This window comes from Aythya ferina (assembly GCF_964211825.1).
Source record: "Aythya ferina genome assembly, chromosome: 17".
In the NCBI taxonomy this organism is placed as follows: Eukaryota; Metazoa; Chordata; class Aves; order Anseriformes; family Anatidae; genus Aythya; species Aythya ferina.
Genome location: NC_140316.1, coordinates 6,169,672 through 6,188,092, shown reverse-complemented (window position 1 = coordinate 6,188,092; position 18,421 = coordinate 6,169,672). Strand labels below are relative to the sequence as shown.

Here is an 18,421-nt window from a genome sequence, read left to right as displayed (position 1 = left end):
TAACATGGAAAAGAAACCACCAAACGTCCAAGAAGAGACAAAGTCCGAGAGAAGAGAGAAACTCGCTATTTTGCCTTGAAAAGCCTCCCGGTGCCCTCGTCCCCAGAGCTGGCCTGCGCCGTGTGTAAGATGCGCTGCTGACGCCCGCGCTGCAGTCCGTGCTCCTCGGCCGGGGAATGCCATGCTGCAGTGAGCTCGCCTGCTCCCAGGTTCACGTGGAAGCATTCCAAGCTACTCAGCTCCTGACAGCACTCCAACTGCTCTACCACGCTGTATTGCTTTACATTACATTGCTTTCCCTGCCAGGAGGCACTGCTGTATTACAGTACAGTCGTCTAGCAAAATGTAAAACTGATTTTTTCACCTCCCAAATACCAACTGACTGTTGCCACTGCAGTCACAACGAGACGCCCTGCTCTGTATTAGACTCTCCTGCTTTTCTACATATGCAAGGGATTTTAGCTTCTCCTGCTCAGCTTGCTGCTGCTGCTCTCCCTGCTGTGCTCCCAAAGCATCCTCCGCTTCCAGCCCAAGGTGTCACTACTACTTGAGCTCAAATGCCTAAGCCAGCTCATTAGGTGCATTATCAGGCAAGCTGACTGCTTAGCAGGAAACACAGAGGTGGGAAAAATAACCAGAAACATTGTAGTGACTCACTGCTTCATTAAGACGGTCAGCTTTTTGCTAAGTCAGAGTTTTAATGAAGTAAGCAGGCTACAGAAGCATTTCATAACAGATTTTTAAGGTATTAGGAGGCATTTGGCTCCTAATTCTCTTTATTTCGGTGTGCTATGCAGTACTTGTAGGCTGCAAGACAAAACTAGTTCCCTGCACTGCAGTGTAGCTAGTTTCCCTTCTACTTTTGAACTATAAAAATAGCCATATTACAATAGAGCAAAGGTCTAGCTGCCTATCTGTTCTTCAGGAGTAGCCAGAACAGTGGGAAAAAAGAGGCAGTGAAATAGGGTAGAGCACAGGCAGTCTTTTCCCTTCTAATACCCTCTGCAATTGTTAAAGATTTTCTGATCCTGAGGTTGCATCCAGGCCATCACTTTTAATAAGAACTTATCTGCCCTTCATCGATTTTTGCATCTGTTTAGACTTTTGCTATCCATAACACCCTTTGGCAATGTGTTTCACGTGGTAACTGCTGCTTGACAGTGTGTGCTGTCTTTGCCTGATCTGATTCAGTTTAGTTAAGACAACACAAGAACTGTGAAGAATCCCTCCCTCCTCCCCTTCCCCTCCCTGTTCATGACAGCACAGAACAGCTGCAATTTCTGTAATAAGTCATCTCCTTTCTATGGTGAGGAGAGGAATCCTGTTGACTGACTTGAGACCCGTCTTTGATGGTCTCCGGACCGTCCCTAGTCCACCACTGCCTTGGAGAGGTGGCAGTCAGAACTGCATGGTGTGTAGGGCACTGACACACCACGAATTTACACAGCAGCATACTGATGGTTTCTGTTTGGTTTACCAGCTTGGGTAAACATCCAGAGAGCTTGTTGATCGCTCAGGGAGTGTAGCGTTTCCTCCCAGCTGGCCCATGGCCTCTCTGTAAGAAGATTTTGGGGACTCACTTCAACCAGTGCTCTAAAGCAGCCTGCTGGGATGGCGAGTGAGCATTTTCATCTCCAAACAAGTGCCACCGCAGATCTGTAAACTTTTTACCCAATTCAAGCTAGTAAAAATAGGGATTTGTTTGTGGTTAGGTTTTGTTTTGTTTCTTATTTTTAATACACGGGGATTAAAGTAGGCAGAAGTAATTTGTAAAGCACTGCTCCAGCATGAAGAGAGAGGAGAATGGCATTCCAGAACCATGAGGGACGAGCCCTGTCATCATCTGCAGAGACACCACAGCTGAGGTGCTTACTAACTTCCCTCAGCTCGCGTTAAGCTCTCTTCCTTCTTTGTCTTAAAGAATTACATTTTTATGCAGAGGTGGATTTTTACAATTGCCACCACCGCCCCTCCACCCATGCTGGTGTTCTGGCTCCCTGCGAACTGCTGGATTCCTCCCCGCAGGAGCCCGAGGCTGCTCACAGGGTGCTTGCTTGGCACTCTCCAGGTGGCCATCAGGCAGTCCCAGGACCCCAGGAAAGGACAGCACAAAACCAAGCTCGTTCTGTCACCACAGGCTAAAACATGAAACGTGACCTACACGTGTGTTATTTTTTCCCCCATTTAGACCCAGAAAAACCTTTTGAGCCCAAGTCCTTAACTGATTTTGCCGCTGTGGTAATTGGTTTTACGTAAGACCTTCCAACAAACCTTGCCTTCTTTACCTTGCTTAAAAACAAATAGTAACAAAAATGCTAAAACTTACTTTTTTTTTTTCTTCCTAATTTAAGCTCACCTTTGGTGCAAATTTGCAGGTTGTTTCATTGGTGTATACTTAACTCACAATGTAATTTCCTCCCGTACTGTCAAATATCTACTGAAACACCGAAATGACACTCCCTCCCCCCCCATTTCCTGGCCTGCAGTGTGCCAGGTACTGCAGCTACCCCGGGCTTAGAGCTGGAGCAGCACAGTGAGCTGAGCCAAAGCACAGCAGCAGCACAAGCCACAGACAGCCTCGAGCTGGTCAGAGCGGTACCTGCGGTCCTTCTCTTCCATCTCCCACTCCTCTGTTCCGTTCCTTGCTCCCAAGAAAGAGCCGTTTCTCCCAGTCTGATTGTCTCTTATGACACTCACAGCTTTCAAATCCCTGCCGCTCTCCCCTTTTCCCATGAGCACATCAGTTTGCAGCTCCTCAAAGCTCAGTTTCTTCTTTCACCTGCACACCCAGGAGGAAGTCCCACAAGCCAGAGAAGCAGAAAGGACGTGGTTCTCCCCAGCAGGCAGGAAGAAGCACGGGTGCATTAAAATCTATACTGACCAACCCAGGCAAAACTTCCATAAGCTCATCCCAGCAAATACCTCAGTTTTAAGAAGTTTCCCAAGTGTTCCTGTATTAATGAGTGTCCTGCAAGGATCAGTCAGACTTGGCACCGTAACGCACTCAGTTCACTATGCTGCCTCATGAGTCGCCGCTAATCCCGAGAGGCATGCTTCACCAAATATAGCTGCTCCTTTTAATTGCTTGGCTTATCTCCCCTCTCTTCTACATGGTTCCTAAAGCCCTTAAAATTAATGATAGATATGCTTGCAGATCAAAATCTTGTCTAATGCCACGTGCATCACTTGTTCGTGACAGCTCTGTCAGCCACTGTGCTCAGCTGCCATTTCTCCGTGCTTCTTAGTAGCAGCTCAAATCCTGCCAAATTCGTGGATATTGGGAGAAACATCAGAACAGTTTGTTTGACCCCAGCTTCAGAATTTCTGGGAAGCGTTATAACGGACCATGAGAAAGGTAACACTAAACAAAGTTACGAGCTGGAGCACTGCATCTCAGCATAGCTGAGCAGAAAACTGAGCAGGTAATTTGAGCAAACAGATGGCTGTGAACACGTAGTTAACAAAGATAGCTCAAGACACCTGAACAAAATAATAGCAGAAACACATTTTACTTCCACAGTTAGAAACCTCTCAATCTGAATGAATAAATGGTTGAAACGACAACCTTTGCACATGGACAGAATTCTACCAGTGCCCAGAAGCGTCAGATAGCATCCAGAAGCTAGGTGAATATTGCCAGCCAGCTGAACAAATTGAGATCTAAACTTTCCTTCTGGGTATCTCATTTTCTGAATGTTTTGCATACAGTGCCTGCAAAAATAACATCGGACGTGTTAAGTACTGGGGAGAAGAATCCCTTTCCTTCTGCTTCTGAAGGAAACCAACGTGGGACAGAACATCACTTTTACTCAATGGGATGAGAAATTCCAGCAAATCCTTTGCTGGAACTCTGACAGAGGCAATTCAGAAAGTCAGCCAGCGACCTGCCCACACCCATCACCAGTGTTTTTCAAGGCTGGAATGAGATAAAATTGCATTTAAGTTTTGTACTCAGGCTCAAATGTTAGCCGTCTCCGTTCTCTCTCTTTTGAAAGACATACATATGTTTATACACACGCAGACACACACATCACTTCTGGTATTTCTTCTGAAATTTCTACTCTTTGTAGGGATTTTGTGAAGTTGGAGTCACAGGATTAGTTACTTGCTGCTATCTAGGAAGGTGTGCACAAACCGGTAAGGAAACATCTCCTGCCTCACTTTGGACTTCTGTCCAGGCTTTCAGCTGCAAAAAGTCAGTATGTGCAGTTTGCTCACATCCCCATTCTTTGGTAACTGATTAAGGACATGTTATTTAGCTTTAGCATGAGCCAAGAAAACACATTTCTTCATAGCTGAAAAACATCTAGTTCCAGCTCAACTGGTTTTGGAGAAGATTTGGCTGAGAAGAATGAGGATGCCCACCTGGAGGTAGATGTTCTGGCCTCTTGTGGGTGTGACTCTCCCAGCAGGACTTGACAATTCATCATGTTATTGCAGAAAATGCATGTGAGTTCTGTTAATAGGGTCCTCTTCCAGGAGAGACTCGAGAATCTCTGTTCACCCGGAGTCATTGTTCCAGAAGCAGAACTATTACTGCTGGAAGGGAATGGGCTCTTCTAAGCCACAAAAAGAGGACTGTGGGTGAATTTAGTTTGCAATTTGAGATGAGTCCTTCTTATCATCCAGAACATTTGCATAAAATGCCTTCCCCTGTTCCTGGTTTAATGGATAAGCGAATCAAGCCTTTCAATGTATATTGAAAATAGCCATAAGGATTTGCCATCTGAAGCACCTGTACATTGCTCCCTTTCCATACCCACTGTCTACAAGGAAACATTTCTCGAGTGGTCATCTAGAGGAGCTGGCAGAGGGAAAGCTCAATGCCTAGCCAAGCTGACTCTGCAAGTAAAACATTTGGACAACACAATGATGAAAGTTTTGGAGATATTTTGCAGTGGCTTTGCTATGTTCATTTTTTCTTCAAAGAAATGCTCTTAAGATTTTCTTGCAAGCTGGTAATTTTTCTGCTGTATCAAATTTCCTTCCCTTCTTCATCTATCTGGGAGAAAATTTAGTTGGTATATGAACATTTGCATGGCATATTTATTTGTGCTGGGAAAAAAAGTCAAGTATAGGGGTGGAGAAACTTGCCTCAAAGTTACAATGGCAGCTGCAGAGGTGATGAAGGCCCCCCATCCCCGGTCCCTTAACTATTCATCATCTTGTAACTAAATAAAAGGATAGCCAACGGGCAGTTAAATAAATGACAAACCTGCACAGTGATCTGGCTTCATCTGCCTGAGCAAAGCTGCTTCTTACAGTCGGCAGTAGAATCCCATCCATCTCCTCTCAGAGGCAAGCCCTGAGAGCCGCCCAGCAGCATGCACCCGGGATACACAGAGCCCATGATCTATCCATGGGGTTAGGCAGAAAGTAGTATCCAAGGTACCTATCATGGCAACATCTAAATGCAAGTATCAGAGCACTTTACAGACAAAAAGGTCTTTCCCCCAGGCTGTTTAAAATTTGCATGTTCCTATGTAGCACGGAAGATAGCAGCAGTGGTGATTCATTAAGATAATGGTTTAAGTAGGAGGCTTAAGAAAGTCAGGGTGGATTAACATCCAAAGGGCTGCAGTTGGAGCTTCTCCACTCCAGCCTGCCACCTTCCATTTTATGGGGAGGGACAAATTCCAGGAGTCCAAAAGAGAATTATGAATTAACAGCAACTATATCACAACTACAATGCATTAACGTACAAGAGCACTATCTCTATTCCAGCCCATCCTCCTTAGCAAGGTCAAGCACAAAATTTAATGTTAAAAGAAAATTTTCTTTGGCATTATAAGTTATTGGGTTTTCTTTTTTTTCTTTTTTTTTTTTTAATTAGTTTGTTGGTATAGGTTCTCCACAAAAAAAAAAAAAAAAAAAAAAAAAAAAAAGGCATTTTTAAAATCTAAGATTACTTTCTGGCCCTCTTAGAAACAATAGTTTTCTTCTGAACAACTGTCTTTCCCCACTATTGAATAATCAGACAGGTTTGATAAATTGATTGCTCCCCACATAAAACTGTAAATATACACAAGGAAAAAAGCATACAAGTCCTTTCCACACCCCAACATTTAATGCACTTGTGACAGTTACGAGCTGAAACATGTTTTCTGTCCATAACATGGAGTTAATGCTGAGACAGTGACAGGTAGCTAATATTTCATCCCTGCTAAGTGAGAGGCCTTTGCACAGTGATTTTGTTACAATACTCCCAGTTGCCTTCTAGAAAGATGCACAGGCAACCCATCTTGCTATTCTTCTGCTCACTCGTAATAGTTGCTATAGGGCATCCCAGCGCACATTGCCCCACTCACCGCTAGCTGTGCTTGGTCTGAACGTCTTCTAGGCACTCTATCCCATGCTGATTCAGTACAGAATAGCTTCCTAGAATACAATTATAGAAAGAGTAAGGGTTTGTCTTAAAAAGGGATTATTCCAGAACAGCTATTCCTTATTCCCAATCACCTCTTCGGTAGGATTATGAAGTTAACTGGGAACAGCTCTTCTACTCAGATCTGTAACTTACCTTGGTCTGAATCAGTGACCCTGTGTAAATGTGCCCTTAGTTAGTACATTATCATACAGTTAGTGTGATGGGTTCGTCAATAAAAACAGACTCCTAGCTGCAATGAGAGTAGAGCTGCTGCGTGGACCCATCTCAGCTGAGTTTGTTGTACCTTGGGCAGTTTACAGGATCAAGAAATAGGTTTAAAAATAGTTGTTCCTTTAATGTTAAATCTCATCAGTACTGCGTGTGACATTTTGTAACTTAGAAGTCTTTGGGACTGCCTTGTTCAAACTTGGTTTATTCCTTAGATATATGGACACTTCAACAGCAGGGAAATTCTGAGTTCTGTAGCTTCTTTGTTTATTAAGTTCTTAGCTTGCAAGATTTCTCATCCAAAAAGGGCTGAGAAAGTACCTGGCACATCTTGGATGCTTATTGAATACATTAAATAAATCAAACGTTTTATGATAAAATTCCACTCCCCCACACCAAACAGATGTAGGTGCAAGTCAAAGAGGCTTGAAAAATTGCACTAAAATTGATTTTGCTCCAGTTTTCCCCAAAGGAAAAAATTTGTGTGTGGGTTGAGACAAAAACATGGAAAATTTCAGCTATCATGAACAACTGAGAGGAGAAATGGAAGAAAGACAGAAGCCAAAACTGAACTTCACATTCAGACCGCATAATTTATATTCTCTCTAGTGTTCTGTATTACAGGCATTCCTGGACTTAAACGTAAAGTGAAAGACTTTTCCTTGGGCTCATCACATTTATAGAGAAAAGTGCCAAATAGCTTAATGCTGGAGCCTTCCAGCCAGCTCAGGGGAAGTCGCAGATCCATAGAGAACTCTGCTTGATAACAAGATTCTGAGAGGCTGGAAAAGAGAGGACCCAACATAGCGAGGACAACAGCTACAAAATTGGGTAGAGTAGTACTCAGAAATACTTATCAAATCCTACAGCACAAAATTCAGAGAACATCTACCACTTGAAACATATTCAGAACCATTACACGTACAGGGAAGGAACAGAAACAAAACACTACTCTGTTAAGGCTGCATCTAGGCTGTCAGGGTATGACTTGGTTTACCCAGCTGTCAAGCATCACAGCCAGTTCTTCAGCTGGTGCTAGGTATTGTTCTGTAAGCGGGGCCCCAGCACATTGGCACCTCTCCTGGGAACTGTGGCCTCAGGAGGAAGCTCTGCTGCCTTATTGCCCAAGAAGTCCCTGCTCTCAGGTCCACTCTCATGCTGTTGTCACTTCACCCACCAACTGCAGGGATAAACAGCACTTCCCACTTCGACCCTCTGCACTATTTCCTATGCCAGAAGCCCATGCCCAGGCAGAAAGTGTCAGTGGCCAGAGTTCAGCCATTTGCAAGGACAACGCTGGCATCTCAAGGAACTCTGACAAAGACAGGCACAGCACTCAGTATTTCAGGGCAGCGTTCAACTGCCAGACCCACCAGACCATTTTTTTTGTATCCCTGCAATTCCTCGTTCATCCCACACCTCCCACATCCACACTGACAGAGCTGGTCCATCCCGTACACTGGGTGAATCAGGGATCCTATGTCAAAAAATAGCAGGTGACCCAGCCTGCAATTACTTGGTCGCGGGATCTACGTAACTTGCAGTCTCCCTTTGCACATAGGCATTCTTAGTCCACATATGTATTACTTTATAGGCAACTTTTATGGTCTCTTTTCCCTATAGGACAGAAATTTAAAAGAGACCTGATACAAATGGGAAAGGGCAATTATAAATATATGCAAGTCAGATCAGGAAAGAAAAAAAAAGAGAGAAACTGAAACCACTTCCAGTCTCTCTATCCAACAAATTCCACACTCTCATGGTCTCTGGCACTACTTCACAGTAACCCCAAAAGATGTTCACCTGCTCCCACAGCAATAAGAAACAAACAGTGAAACAGGAACAAAGAAGCTCCCACCTAGGATGACCGACATAATCCCCTGACAGTATATCACAGAAGGAAAACCTTATTATCATTAAAGCAGACGAAAAACAAACACACGCGCACACACACACAGCTCCACTGCTGTGCACTACTAGCATCCTCCCCATTTTCTATACACATCTAATATCAGGAGATTTATATTCAGGCCAAAAGCTCACGCTGGCAGGAGAGGAAAGTACTTTGGAGAAGAGAGAGGAAGGAAAAAAAAAAAAAAAGCCTCCAGTTTCTTGGCTTGTGATCAGCAGGCTGGATGCATTCTGTGGAACTAGGCCAAAGCGTTAGTTATTATATTCAAGAGAACATCTGAATCCCAGCTCAAGGGAGCCGAGTTTGTGGCTCTCATTTATGCTGTATATCAATTGAATATCAAACCACATTTTCCGCCTTCTGAATAATAAAGCTTAATAGTTTGGGACTCCCATATGGTCTATTGTTAAAATATTTCCAAACACTGGCTGCTGCTTTATTTCTGAAGGAAAGATTTCTCTTTCCTCTTCAAGCTTTACTTGTTTAAAAGATGCTTGTAGCAAAAGCTAAATATATTCATCTTTTAAATATTTCCAGAGTTCTAAGGAGGCCTGAAAAATGAGGGGATAAGGAAAAGCAAATACATTTTTTAAATTGGCTCTTTTTTTTTTTAATGTCACATGCAAATGTTTGTTCCAGGCAGAAGCAGCTGGTGCCACCAGGCTCTGCTGTTCAGAACAGGGGGTGCAGGAGCTTTCAGAACCCATGAGCTGTTCTAACAAAGGAAGACCACACAGACTCAAGCCATTCACAAAAGGACCCAGGCCGATTATTTGACTATTACTTACAAGGAAGCTTGGCCAGTAATGTAGGCAATAAATACTGGAGAAACCTGTTCTGTGCATAACCCAGGTTTGTCTTTTCACAAGTCCTGCTCTCTAATTAGCTACTCATTCCTGGAGGGCATTGCTGATGGATGGAGTGTATCAATTTGGTATACTTTAAAAAAAAAAAAAAAGTTAAGAAACTTGTTAAATAATAAAAGCATCAGCATAATAAACACTATAAACACTGTGCAGTAGGTTAGGAACAGTAACTGGTGCTCCTTCCCAGTCACATCACAGAGGAATATTCCTGTTCTTTCTCTTTGGAAAAATAAAAATAAAAATTAGTGGCACAGAGATTCTGTAGCTGATGAGGGCTTCCGTGCCGTGAGAAATGTTCAACTTCTAGCCCTGCTTTCACCCCTGTTCGATTAATGTGGAAGAGCTCAACCGCGCAGTGAGCAGAAGTGAAACTGCACAGCGCAGCCTGGTTGTGCGCTGGGGTGAACCTCAGGTCTCCACCTCACCCCGCTCTGCCCTCTCTCAGATAAGCCTCAAGCTCTCTCGGATGGAGCCCTCGGTGCAGCACCAGCTTGTGTTTCTGCTGGTCGCCCAGCAAAACAGAAGGTGCTGTGCTAGGCATGGCCAGCAGCACAACAGTACAAAAATGCAGCAGCTCCTAGGGCCCAGGGACCTACATAGAAATTTCTGCTCTCTCCTTTCTCTTCTGTTCTTGCCCTCATTGCTACTTCTCGTTCCTGTCTCCTACTGCCTGCCTTCTGCCTGCCCGCCCCCCTCCATCACCTTTCTGTATCTGCCCCCCCATCACCTTCACCGCTCCAGTGTGCAAGGCTTCAGGCAGCTGTCCTAACCCTCAAACTGGCTGCTCATATTCATCAGCTGCCTCCTGCCCAGGAAGGAAGAAATTCCAGTATTTCAACATTTGCTCTCATCCCAAACTGGGGAGAAAAAATGAAATTAGAGACTCTTCTTAGATGGAAATTCACAAGTTAAAAAAAAAAAAAAGAAGAAAAAAGAAGAGAAACCTATTAATGAACATCAGTGCATTTTGAAACGGAATATTTTGACATTTCTGAAACCAAGGTTGGTTCATTTTGTTTTGGTGACCTGACCCAAGAAATTTTGCTTTGAGTCAGTACCCTATTGAACTGCCTTTATTCTCACACTGGCACACAGCCTCAGAGGCCCTGCAGTTTGGCAGCCTGATAACCCTGCTTGCACTGCTGGGTCTGTCTCCATGGCTGGAAGGCCCCGTGGCACAGCGTGGTCCCAGGGAGAGCTGTATGGGACATCCAGGTCCCCGGGAGTCCAGAGGAGGACAGGTACATCACAGTGCTGCTCTCTGAGCAGCCGTGCACGGTGAGGAGTGTGGCACAAAGTTTTGAACTAATCTGGGTGAAATCTTTCAGACCAGTTGAAGAAAAGCAAAGGGAAGAAGTATGCCCATTCTCACAGCATAGAGCCGTCAATGTAATAGTTCTGGTAAGGAGCAAGTTTCTTAGTTTTACAGGTAAACAGACATCTAGAATTGGGCTTTTCTAAGGGGAAAAAAAAAAAAAAAAAAAGTTTCTAATTCAAAGAAACTATTTTTCCCAGAAAAGCCACTCCAAAGGAAAACTCAGATCAGGCTCAGACCGACCACAGCAGCACCTTCGTTTGGGCACTCGAACACACTGTCTTAAAAGCAATGCAGTGAACGAAGCTCACTCTTACAGAAATTTCCCCAGCAGGGAACTTATATCGCAGCAATATCAGCGCCCCTCCGCCTCCTACACAGCTCCTGGTGTGACCCAAGGACTGCAGGACTGAGTTCATCGACCAAGTATAACGTCTGGTTTAGAGAGGGTCTGACGAGGATGGAGGCTGAGGTTTAGCAGCAGATGCCTGAACCTCGCTTCTGGCCGAGGCATGGCCGTGGCTTTTGCATTGGTGAGGTGGAGGCGAGTGCTGGTGGAGCTGCTGCAGGCTTTGAGTTCTGCCCCAAAGCTAAGGGCTGCCACCAGCTCGTGCTCACCAAACTGCTCTTAAAACAAGGCGAGAGGTTTCAATGAGGTCTAGTGTACGTTCACAGAAAGTTAATTTAGCACTTTTCCTGCAGAATCTGTAAAGGTTGTCTCGTAATGTGTGTTTTTACCCCTAGGTCTGTGCATCCGAGAGAAGGTAGAGAGAGTGCTTGTGGATGCATGGTTTTGATTTACTTTAAAAAAAAAAAAAAAAGAGAGAGACACTTAGCCTGTAGTTTTAGTGTTGGAAACTGTAATAAACCTCTCTTTTTAAACCCCATAACCTTGTGACTGTTTTATAGTTATAAGGAATCATAACCAGAGAAAGATTTAGCCTAACAGTGATCTGCCCTCAAAGACATTAATCTGTCACATCTAATACAAAGGGAATAAGAAGACGAACCTTTTCTCTGAGCAACACAAACAGATGGCGCATGGCTTTGGTGGGAACGTACCGAACATTGCCCCTGTGACAAGGGCAGCGCTGCGCACCCAAAGACGCTGCTTTAGTCAGTGAGAAAGGTATCTGCATGATTTCCTTGGGTTTTAAAACCCGAATTCTTTATGATCGTATCTCACTGCTTTTGTGGTTGACACATCCAACCAGCTTTCCACCCACTTTTTCACCCCCTTTCTACCAGTAAGATTGGATCTTCCTTCTGCGTGTAATTTCTACATCTTCTCAAATTAATTCTTCACTTTTGGGGAATCAGCAGAAGATAAACAAGTGCATTGTGCCAACACGTTAAAGCTCATTTTTCTATCAATATTTCAAATACAACTTCAATTGCCTGGGCTTCTGGTAGTTTCTTTCTTACCTCATCAAGCACACTAAAGTCATCAAGATAGTTTCTCTTTTCTTTCTTTCCTGTGCCTTATATGGCAAATAAAGGGTTTATTTTCTCTTCCCCCTTCTTCTTCCAAATCGCAATCCTAAACTTCTCTGGCTTAATATTTTGAGTTCTCTCCCTCCTTCCCTTAAGCATTGTTGTTTCCCCAGACTCGCCGTGAAAACCATTTCTGGATCACTTTGCTTTGGGTTCCTTCCTGTCCTCCAGAAAAGCAACAAATGCCTCCTGGGACACTTTGCTCTGTTTCCTCTCATGGAAGAAAGCCAAAGCTTACTCAACTCTTTTCCTCAGGTCTGCCGCTCAGCCCACTAACCTATCCCCATTTTCCACCCACACTGAACAAGCTGCAAGGTTTCCAAACTCGTCTGAAGAGCTTAGCCCTAAATTCAGCTCGTTGTCCTGTAAGAGACCAGACGTGAAACCAATACCAATGCTTAAGAGTTCTCATGATATCTCCAAGCAGGTGACGACCATTATTGTCAGATTCCTAGCATGCAACGAGACCGACAGGGAGCACCGAAAGATACGGGGCAGCAAGAAACCAAATTCACTTGCAGCTGCAGTCCATGAGAGCAGAATGAATTCAGAGGGGCAGTAAACTTAGACGCTGCTTTTCCAGACCAGTCAGGGGAGGGCTGGTGTTGGAAGACCCGAGGTAATCCCCAGCTTACCCCTCAGCGCAGTCACAGGGAGCAAATGTCACTTTGCATGGTGCAGCATGCCAGCCAGGGAGTCTGCTTTAATTGCACGTTAATGACCATTAGCATGGAACCCAGCTTCCTTCCTCTCCCTATTTGGGATATAATTCAGATCCCAAATGAGCATTTTGTTTGAGCCTACAACAGCAACAGAGTGCAGCACTGCAGCAACAGGAAAGGGAGAGAATAAGGAAAAAAAAAATCCAGGTGGTAGACACTTACTGCTCCGGCCACTGCAAAAAGTGGAGGCTTGAGTGCACATTTTTGCCTGATTGCATAGCTGTCTCTGCTACCCATCTAATCTGCTTAGAAAACTGGTTTTGAAGGATATGGTTCAGACATACCACTCGCATGGGGGGGGGGGGTGATGAGGGGAAAAAAAAGTGCTGCAGCTGCAAAAGATAAAATAGAGACAACTAATTTTCTCAGAGGTTGCAACACAACCTCTCCCCCTCCTCCACATGCAGTCACTGCACTGGCAGGATAAGCTGGAGATTCTCCAGCGTAAGCAAGAAGGCACAATGAGGTGTGCAGGCCCTTCCCCACCCCGATACCCACAGCCCTTGGGGGTACCACAGCGAGCGCAGGCTGACAGCCCGGCCGCTCAGCGGGAGGTGCTGACATTCCTCCGCCTGCTCCTTTCAGTTGTGTTACCATTTTTGAGGGGGGGACGTGAGAAAGGCAGGCTGCTCGATGTTAGGCCGAGACAATAAGGAGCGTGAGGGAGCTGCAGGCTCCTGCCGTACCAATTGGTGGCTGGGCTCTGAACGCGCATTGTGTGATCCGATTTCTCCTGTCACCCAAGCCCTTTTGCAAACCCCGAGCACACGTTCGTGGCAGCCATGTGTCCTGAAACTTAAACAGCTGAAGGGGACGGGAGGGGTCGGGAGAGAAGAGGACCACTGGATTTCTGGTGACAGTGGCTAAAATCCACATTTGCACAAGGAAGTCTCGCTTTAGATAGTCACTTAGCAAAACAACTACAGCTGCTGACAGGCAAGAGGTACAGTTTCAAGTGACCATCAGACGTAAAATAGGCCAAATAAATTACCGCAGCCTACAGGGAGTGGGTGGGTGTGCTCCCACAAACGCAGCAGAGATAACAAATGGATTACCAACGGGTGACCGATGTCACGATGAGCAGACCCTGATTTCAGTTACACCGTAGCGATGATATTACCTGATCTAGCAGAAGCGAAACTGAAATGAGAGTCCGACCCAGGATGTCAGGGAGGCAGCTGCTTTGGGTTTTTAATGCCTAGAATTTCAGCCCAGTTTGCTTTGTTTCAGGAGTTTAAGCTGGCTTCAGCAGAAGGGCAGGCAGCCTCTGCCAGCTGCCACGTGATCTGTAAGGGTGTTTTCTAAATGGAGTTGGACTTTTTTTGGGGTGGGGATGGGGAAAAAGAGGAGTGGATTTTTTTGTGATGAAGGCAGACAGCATGATAAGTATATTGGCATTTTACTGTCCCTCTCCTCAAAGGTATATTTCCCTTTATTTCCATTCCCTGCCATATATACACTTACTCTCTCCTTTATGCTCTCCTCTACGTAGACCCATCTGCTCCTTGAAAGTATGAAGAATGCCAGTTCTGGTCTTTGTGGGGTCTTTGAGCTTGCACCGTGTGAGTGCTTACTCTCTGACTGAAGTGAAATACAAGTGTTTTTTTACATGTGTATAAATAATTTTTCAGCTTTCCAAAACATTAATTGCTTACGGAAATTAAACATCTGCTAGCAATAAAATCCCCATACAAATGAGAAGATAGTTTCAGTTTGACTAAAATGCTTTTCTTTGCTAATTGCTAAAAATACCACTTTCTTCTCTGCTATAATGGCAAATTCATTAGTTTGCCAATTATCAAAATATTTCCTTTCATGACAGAAAGGAAAATGTCCAGCTCGTATCTCCAAGCAATTCCTACAGTCCTGCAAAACCAAATGCGAAACTGGCTGTTACATCTAGTCACAAAAAGTTTTCAGAGCAGAGACTGACTACGTGGGTATCAGAGTCCACCTGCACACCTCCTCTCCTCCGTCGCCCACGGTCCCCAAGGTCTCTGCCAAATTTTCTGAAGTATTATTCTGCATGCCACAGCTGCTGTGGCAGCTAGGTGCTGCAAGTGCAAGAGGAGCCAAAATGCTGATAACATGAGAAGGCTTAGAATAGCTGGTGCCAGAGGGAGAGAAGGGGCACACCAGCTGAACGCGCATCGCACAATGCAGTAAGTTAGTTGGGTAAAAGCCCCCCATATGGTTGCTTGGGAACATAGAGCTAAAAGGGCTTTCACTGTTTTGAGAACTGCAGATCTCCTCCAGCTTATCATCTCACTCTCTGCGACTTGATGCAAAACCATGAAAAAAAATGGAGAAAACTCAGCAACTCAGTATTTTATTATACAGAAAGAGCACTAGTCCTTTGCATGAGTATGTCTTCTGCATTCAAGAATCCCAGAATGAAGCTGCAGTACTTGCCCTTTATCCACTTAAAGGATGAAAGGCCAGGCCGAACTCTCTCAAGGTCAAATAGCAAGTTCAGCAGCAGAAGATGACGAGGACTCAGTTACATCCAAATCCCATTCACCAGTTCTACCCATCAGATCGAGGAGACGTTAAACACCCTCATGTGTCAAAAATGACTAATGCCCTCGCAGGTCAGCCTGTGAGAGAGAAGTGGGAACTCGCACGTCTCCTTCCTCTGCCCCCCACCCCACTCTTCCCACTCCAGTGTGGTTCCAAAGGCCACGTGATGAGATTTCCCTAATCAGCAATTAAACAGTTAACGCTTACATTACAGCAGATGGAACGGGAGTTGCTGCAGGGAAGGTATGCAGAGGGAAGGAGGAGAAAAGAGACAGCAATGGGGAAAAAGCAGGCACAGAAACAAACCTGAAGGAAAGCAGTTTTCCCACTAAAACGAGTGATTAGTTGACAACGTAACCCTTAAGACTTTGTCTAGACTCGGATAAAATGCAATATTGTAGAACATGTTGGGAGGCATCATGGAGGCAAGGCTCACGGCCTTTAAGGTTGTGGTAGCCAAGGCAGAGGCTAATTAGGACGTGTTCGCTAACACGTCCTGATGTTCCACGCTTCAATCCTTGCCCAAGAACTCAAGGCTATGCAAAGCAAAGGTCTCTGATGTTGTCCCAGTGATTGTAAGGGCAGCACTACGACATGGTGCAAAGAAATCAGAATGGCGAGGATCAGCCCGTGTTACACCCAGTATTTTTCATAAGCTCGTTGAGTGTCTCTGAATATTTCTGTCTAAAATCTTCGTCAGTATCTTACTGTTTAACCTGCTATGACATTTTTCCTCTAAAAATCTAATCAGAGCTCCAAATGCCAATAGGAAAAGAGGCCACAGGCTAACAGCCTACACTCTTGTGAAACTTCTCCTTTTGCTCCAGTGTTTGCTCAGGCAGATTTGGGAAGGAGGGGGTGGGGGAAAAGAAGAGAGGGCAAAGAAAAGTGTGCCCAGGGCCTTAGCAACACCATCATTTTGACAATCCATTACCAGATTTGTAATTAAAAGCAAGTCCCACCTCACTAGGGCAGCCAGATGCATCCACAGAGAACTTGTTCAGAGACTCGTTACAATAAATACCAGGAGAATTACGAATGTTGTAGCTTCTTCTTAACCCTTCCAGCAGTATTTCGGGAACCGCCTGTCAGTTTGAAAGACTGATCGTTTTTCTCTCAGCTTGTTGTAGGCTCTAGGTGTGCCCCTAACCAAATAGGCTTACCACTTAAAAGCTTAATTGCACCTGTGGCTTAAACCTTATCCCAGACAGTATTTGGGAGCATTTGGATTTGGGCGTTTCAGGTGTGGGACTGGGGCCTGCATTCACAAACAGAGCTAGACAAGTCAGAGTAGGAGCCCCTGCTGAAAGCAGACTATGCCAGGGAGCCAGAGATGGGGAAAAAATAGTGCTTTTCCCATTTTGATCCTTTTTACCTGTATTTACATTTCCAAAGTTGGGTCTGAGTAATGTCCACCTCCTTGTTTGTGACTGAAGGCAGGCTTCGCAGTCTCAGATTTCTTTTCCACAACAAAAAAGATCAAAGTTTGAGCTACTTGTGCAACTTAGGTGTTTACAGTGAACTGGTCTAATCGCGTGGCATGCCCTCCCTCCCTCCCGTTATCAGTCCCACACTCAGCCCAGCTCCTTCATTCCATATGCACCAGGAAGGACAGCAAGGAGAGAGCCCACGTCTGGCTTGGATTATAACCACCATCCCTTCTGTCTGCTCCCACCCTGGAACTAAAACGCAGCGTGCTGGGGAAAGCTGTAATGCATTCGCTTTTCTGCAAGGCTGGCGAGTCCTTCCCAGGTTGTGTTCTTAAAGAGGCTTTTAAAAAGCAACCAAGTGCCGTGTGAAGAACCAAAATAAAAGAGTGGGTTCCCTTCACTCACCCTCTCAGCACTGCCCAGGCTATACAGACACATAGCACCTTAGTGCCAGAGGAGCCCTGTGCTGCCTCCTCAATTATTGGAGAAGATAAATAAATGCAGCCTAATAGGAGTCCGTGCTTTAGAGCTTCCTCATTCTTGATCTCATTCTGTCTTCATGCGAGGACACACAAACTTTCTGGGTCTCAGTTTTGTAAGCTATAAAAATGGAGCTAAATTCTAGGGTTCGGTGAAATTGTTTTAATTAATAATCGCAAAGCGCATATCTTAAGATGGAAGGAATCATATAAATATTAATGAGCTCTGACTACTGGCAGTGTGCGTGTCTCTGAGGAATCGTAAGCACCATGGATGGATCAAAGAGGGCACAGAGCTCTGAGAGACAGAGTGATGGGAGTTGGCTCTGTGTTTAACTATTTTTTAAAGTAGATTCTCAAGACTGTTGTGGATATTCCCTATCAAGTTACAGCAGCTTTCAATTAAAATTACATCTTATCCTTAGGCAAAATTCCACAGTGTACCTTTTAATATTAGCAGGGCACATTTCCACTCATGTAGATCTTTATTCTACATACGCATACCGATAGGTCTCTGTAAATAGGGGTCAAACCAAGTGGGAAATAGAGATTTTCACTTCATTTTGATCAAAATAAATCCCCCCTACCTAGCTGTATTACCAAATGACTTCTCGCTGCAGTGGCCATGCTGTGGCACCAAGTGAGATGAGGACACGGCATCTCCTTTGCTGTGTTGGTAGGACGGGGACGAGTTCCCCACACTTCAGGCATGGGACAGACCGAGACAGAAAACTAAACCGTCATCTCCCGAGCACGAGTAGCCCAAAGACTTAGGAGAGGCCGGAGCCTTTAATCACGGCGCTGAGTGGGTTTGCTGGCTGTGACGGGGGCAGCCCCGAGCCCCCAGAGCGCTGCCCTGCCCGCCGGGCGCTGGGAGGCTCGGGAGGCTCGCGGCCTCCTCAGGAATGCCGGATGGCCGCAGGCCTCAGGAGTGTTTTCCAAAGAGGTGCTTACGTTTGTTTCTCTTAGGGTCCGGCAAACCTGTGGGTGTTTTTTTGGTGGTGGGGGTGGTGGTGGGGAATGAGGAAGAGTTGCTAGAGTTGCTTTTTTTTTTTTTTTTTTTTTTTTTTTTTTTGAAACATTAGAAG

General features: G+C 45.0%; 2 protein-coding genes across 13 annotated transcripts in view; one reads left to right on the top strand and one right to left on the bottom strand.

Annotated features, from left to right (window-relative positions):
• Positions 1–18,421, top strand: part of UBE2L3 (ubiquitin conjugating enzyme E2 L3) — a 243,152-nt gene that overhangs the window by 126,898 nt on the left and 97,833 nt on the right. The gene's annotated exons all lie outside the window — the stretch shown is intronic.
• The window catches only part of HIC2 (HIC ZBTB transcriptional repressor 2), a 74,597-nt gene that overhangs the window by 26,683 nt on the left and 29,493 nt on the right, over positions 1–18,421 (bottom strand). For 2 of the 12 annotated variants that reach the window (XM_084491601.1, XM_084491602.1), the window contains exon 2: positions 6,309–6,378. The exons of 7 other annotated variants lie outside the window; for them this stretch is intronic. The gene's annotated coding sequence lies outside the window, so the exon portion shown is untranslated. Of the gene's footprint in view, positions 1–2,599; positions 2,799–6,308; positions 6,379–16,799; positions 16,908–18,421 lie in introns of those variants that run through there. 3 more of the 12 variants (XM_084491606.1, XM_084491603.1, XM_084491608.1) reach the window with 3 other exon arrangements.